The following is a 6,000-nucleotide window of genomic DNA, read 5'->3' as shown; positions in this document are numbered from 1 at the left end:
CTGTGACTAGCAGTGTTCCCCAGGGGTCGGTGCTGGGTCCGGTCTTGTTCAACATCTTCATTGACGACCTTGATGAGGGAATAGTGTCTGCACTCAGCAAGTACGCCGATGACACAAAGCTGGGAGGAGTGGCTGACACTCCAGCAGGCTGTGCTGCCATTCAGAAAGACCTGGACTGGCTGGAGAGATGGGCAGGAAGAAACCAAATGAGGTTCAACAAGAGCAAGTGTAGAGTCCTGCACCTGGGAAGGAACAACCCAAAGTAGCAGTATAGGCTGGGGGATGACCTGCTGGAGAGGAGCTCTGCGAGAAGGACCTGGGTGTCCCGGTTCATGACATGTTGACCATGAGCCAGCAGTGTGCCCTGGTGGCCAAGAGGGCTAATGGGATACTGGCGTGCATTAAAAGGAGCGTGGCCAGCAGGTCAAGGGAGGTGATCCTTCCCCTCTACCCTGACTTGGTCAGGCCTCACCTGGAGTACTGTGTCCCCAGTACAAGAAAACCAGGGATCTCCTGGAAAGAGTTCAGCGGAGGGCCACAAAGGTGATACAGGGCCTTCCGTGGGACACCCCCTGCTCTCCTCTCTCACCAGCATGGCCTCTGCCCTCAAGCCCCCGGTGTCCCCACAAGGAGCTGCCTCCTCTGCAGGCAGAGGTGCAGCACAGGAGGGTCTGCTGAGTGTCCATCTGTCCCTCCCTGGCCTTGTCTCCCATGGCAGCAGCACGCTGACATTCCTGCTGACTTCTCCACCTGGCCATGCTGCTGTTGTTCTTGTTCCCAGGCTGGCTGGGGATGGGGGTTTCACATGCCCATGGAGTGAGTCCTCGGTGTGCTTGGGTGAAGGGGAGTACGGGGACAGGGTGGGGGGTGTGGAGATGGGCACTTTGAGCCTGGATTCCATTGCTCCCAGCAGTGTCCAGGTTCTGTAGGCATTGGAACAAGCACCACAGGGAAGCGGTCACAGCACTGAGGCTGTCAGAATTCAAGAAACATTTGGACAACCCTCTCAAGTACATGGACCAATATTTGGGAGTTCATGTACAGATTTAGGAGTGGGATTTGAGGATCCTTGTGGAAACCTTCCAAGTCAGGATATTCTATGATTCTATGGCTCTATGAACCTGTTGGCTAACCTTCCAAGGTACATATTGTGGAAATTTTTTTCTCTCCTGCTCTTTCCTACTACCAAAGAAAGCTCCATCAGGGTGGAAACCACTCCTGAAGTAGGTATCCCAACCCATCAGCCTTCTTGTGGCCTGTCAGCCAACCAGACACAAATCACCTCAGCAGCATCTCCCGAGCCATGGGCCTGCTGCTGGCCTTGCAGATTCTTGGCTAGACACACCCAAGCCTTGAGTCCATGACTGGCCTCCTGCTGTCCAGTCATGGACTCAAGCAGAAGGGACAGGACAACCCATATGGGGGCCTTCTTTCTGTCTGGGTCTTCCTGGGTCTGGAGGAAGAGGGGATGCCACAGTCAGCATGCCAAGCAGGTGTCTTCTGCTGGCCTAGCAGGGCCACTGGCACATGTCGGCCAAAATGTCCGACACCCATGTCGAAGCCAAGGGTGACCTGTCAGCTAGTCTAGATGGAAGTGACCTCATAGGCCCTTTCTGTGACATGTTGCTGCTGCTGCCCTATCCACTGAAGAGACAGAAGTGACCTCACAGTCACTGCCACGGTCACATTCCTCCTGCTGGGGCAGGAGATCCTGAGGCAGAATTGAGGTCATCAGAGCATTCCCACCCTTCTCCTCCTTGTGGCCCACAAGCAGATCAGATCCATGGCCCCTCACATTCATCTTTGAATGCCATGTGACTGCATGGAGTGGGTTTACGTGGTAAGGTTTTGGTAGTGGGGGGCCATAGAGGTGGCTTTGGTGAGAAGGATCCAGAGGCTGCTCCATGTTAGATAAGGGCCCCACTGCTGGCCAGAACTGGGCCAATAAGCAACATTGTTTGCACCTCTGTGAGAGCATATTTAAACAGAAAAAAAAAAAAAAAAAAAAAAAAGCTGTTGCAGAACAGCAGCTGGGAGAGAGAGACGAGTGAGAAATAGCCTTGCAGGTGCTAAGGCCAGTGAAGAAGGAGGGGGAGACGTGCTCCATGTCCTGGAGCATGTTATAAACGGCTCAGGATTCAAATTAGGATTAAATAAAAAATAGGATTTATTGAAAGAATATAAAGGAATAGAGGTAAGCAAACAGCGTTGGGTGCACCGGGAGTCTCCGCTCCACCAGGACGCACACCAGTTACATCAAGCAGCTGATTTTTATGCTCCTAGACTAATACATATTCATTACTACTTCTAAAAAAAATAGATTATTATAATTAGTTTCCGGGGTGCAGTCCCTCCTACTGGAGCATGCGCAGTCTCCTCTGGGGTCTCTTCTGGGGGTCTCTAGGGGTCTTTCATGCTGAAGGCTCGTAGTCTTCCTCTCCCCCTTTTTACTTACTGGTTACCATACCAAGTTTATAGAACATCCTCTTCAAGTCTTGTCTCCCAGCCGTCCTTCAGCTTCTTTCTCCTTCCTCTTTATCTCTCGGCCCCCCCTAACCAGATACCAAAGATCCACATACTATCCCATAACAGTCACTAGTTGCTATCAGTTGTTCTGAAACTCCCAGACACACGAGTAATTAAAACATTCTTCCCCAGCCATTCACAGACACATCTATAGCAGTGTTAGAAATAGAAGTCCGGAATAACAAAAGCAAACAGGTTCATAAATTTAAGAAGTGATAAATTGACTAGAATGAGGGGGAGACTGGGACACACTGCATCTGTGGTTCAAGAATTAAATTGCCAGTGCAGGGCCCAGGGGCAGACAGGATTCAAACAGAATTGTTCTTTATGGACACGAATTGTTAAAACATTCCTCACAATCCCTTATCTTCTTTTTAATATCAACAATTCGTGTCACTTCTGTTGTTAATAACTGGATTTCATCAGTCCGTTCTTGGAGGGTCCAATTCTTAAACATCATAATTGACATATCCCCTTCCTTTTTTAATGAAGTTATTACAAATGTACTATTTATCACCTGGTGTATTAATAACGTAAGGCAAGGTATCATACAAGGTATATACAATAACATAATTACACCACATGACAATAAAAATAACACTCTTTTAACCCATGGTCCACCAGGCAGCCATGAAAATAAATCCCATTCCATATCCTTCCAGGTTTGTGTTTGCTCGCTCACCTCCCCCCTCCTTCTCTGGGATGGGAGAGAGAAATGGGAAAGTGAAGCCTGTGAGTTGAGATAAAAACAAGAAAACAATAACAATAATAATAACAATAATGATGATAATAGTACTACTAGTAATAATGTGTACGAAACAAGTGATGCACAATGCAATTGCTCACCACCCGCTGTCCGACGCCCAACCTAACCCCAAGCAGTCTGGCCCTCCTCCCAGCCTACCTGCTGGCAGGACAGTGAGAAGCTGAATTTGGCTTGGTCCTTGGCTTGGTGTAAGCACTGCTCTGTAACAATTAAAAACAATTAAAACATCAGCATATTATTAACATTCTTCTCATCCTAAACCAGAACATAACATTCTATCAGCTACTAGGAAGAAACACCCTTTTTATCAATCTTTAAACAGCAATTACTAAAGCTAAATTTTCCACAGACTTCTCCTTCTTGTGCTAGTAAATAATCCAAAGCTAGGCAATTTTGATACAAAGCAGTTCTCATCTTTATAACTCATTTAAATCAGTTCTCATCATTTATAACTATTTCTATTACAGCTAATAACCTAATTATTCTATTAAGTATATATACTGAGGTCCTATAGCCCCAGGATCTGTCTTCTGCCCACGTAGCTGGATCATAATAGGCAAACGCCTTCAGTCAAGGAGTTAGGCCCGCTTTCAGGGTCAATTCAGGCTTGTGTTACCGTTCGGCCTGTCAGGGTGATCCAGCTCCTGTAAAACGAATCACAATTTTATATAGGTTTAAAAAAAGAGTTTTTTTTTATGTTATTTTCTCGGGATAACCTGATCTTAGTGTGGGAGAAGTCCGGTCGAGGCCCTCTCACTCGGCAGTCAATACCCATAGGAGTTGCCTCCCTCGGTAGACCATACACACCGCAGTGGAGGGTCCTGCCCCAGTCTTGCCTTCTCCCTTTTCTCCCTTTAGGCTTGTCCCCTTTATTTGGCATCCTTAATTCATGCAGAGCCTCGTTGCCAGAATATTAGTTCTTCCTTAGCTTGAGTTTCAGTTTCCCAGAGGCAGACAGGATTCAAACAGAATTGTTCTTTATGGACACGAATTGTTAAAACATTCCTCACAAGCAGAAGTCCCCTGCGGCTTGTGATGAGGACCATGGTGAAGCAGGCTGACCCCTTCAACCTGTAGAGGAGACCATGGTGGACCTGCACTGACAGAGGTTGTAGTCTGTGGAGGACCCTTGCCAGAGCAGATTCCAGGCCAGACCTGTAGCCCATGGAGAGGAGCCCACGCAGGAGCAGGTAACCTGGCAGGAGCTGCTGCCCATGGGGGACCCAGGTTGAAGCAGTTTGCTCCTGAGAGATGGGCCACATGATATGGAGCAGTTCTTGATATCTTGCCTCCTGACCTTCCCAAATGTGTCCTCATATTTGGGGCAGCTTTTCAAACATTTCTATGACCTGCAAGGACCTGTCTCCCTGCATGGGGACGGTCAGTTTCTGAGACAGAAGTGACCTCTTAGTGGGATGGAAGAACACAGCATGCTGTAGGCAGGCCCTGCACAGAATGCTTAGCAGCCCTGCACAGCCCCTGAGGGGCCTAGCCCCAGTTCATGCCTCCCAGCTTGTGCTCCAGAAGGGCTCCCCTAGGTCCTGTGTCACTTTTCCCACCTGGGTCCCTCAGCTACCCAAGGAAATCTTGGAGGCAGTGTCCACCTCTGACTGGAAAACTGAAACCAGACATTAAAATAGATTGAGGAAACAGTTCAAAGCTGTGCAAAAAATGAACGCTTTCTTGAACAATAGTTTTATGCAAACATTTAGGAAAATACATTTTACATAAACACACATTTACCAAAACACATTTCCCAACAATGCTATTGCTTCTTTCTTTTTTTCTTTTTTTTTTTTTCCTCCATTTCTTCTGTCCTCGAAGAGTACTCTGAGGGAGAGTCATTGAATTAAAGAATAATGCATGTTTAAAAGACTGAGATTGAGAAATACGCTCCATGCCATCTTGAAGGGAGATAACAAAGAGAGTCAACAGTGTTGGCCTAAGTGCCCATCACTGAGGGATGCTGCTGGTAACTGGCTGAAAGGAGGACTTTGTACCACTGATGTCCAGACACCTTGTCCCTGAAAACATCATCCCCTTCTTCAGTCCAAATATCACCAGTGTGGCTAAAGGGAACCCCAGAAAACCATGGCAAAGGCCTTGCTAAAGTGCAGGTTCACCTTGTTCCCTTCTTTCCCCTCCCCTTCTGTTTCAGCAGTTCCTTTGGTTCCTCCAACTGCCTGAAGATGGCTGTGGCAGGACTTTCCCTATCACATTCCCAGGGTTAGAGGTGACAATTGCAGTTCTGCCAATCCTTTTTCTTGCCCTTCCTGAAGAAGTGTTTGATGCCCACATTTTTCAAGTCCCCAGAAATTGCACTGATCCAAATGCCTGACAGCCCGGTCCAGAAAGGTGTGGTGGTTTTACCGTGCTGGGCAGCTAAACCCCACAACCGCTCTCTCACTCCCCCTCCTTTAGATGAGGAGGGGGAGAAGTAAAGCACAGAACAACTCACGGGTTGAGATAAGGATAATTTAATTAAAGGGAAATAATTATAATAATTAAATAAAGACTACCATGAACTAAACAATTTAACTAAGGGGAAATAAAAAGGGAAAGGGGAAAAGGGAGGGGAAAAGGAAAAATAAAAAGAAGGGAGAAAAACAAACAAACAAAATAAATGAAGGCTATATGGAAGTGCAGAGGAAAGAAATTACTCTCTACTTCCCACAAATGAGCGATGATTGACCACGTCCTTGAAGCAA

This window comes from Aythya marila (assembly GCF_965140915.1).
Source record: "Aythya marila genome assembly, contig: HAP1_HAP1_SCAFFOLD_186, whole genome shotgun sequence".
Taxonomy (NCBI): Eukaryota; Metazoa; Chordata; class Aves; order Anseriformes; family Anatidae; genus Aythya; species Aythya marila.
The sequence above is the reverse complement of the archived record's forward strand: the minus strand, read 5'-3'. Positions refer to the sequence as shown.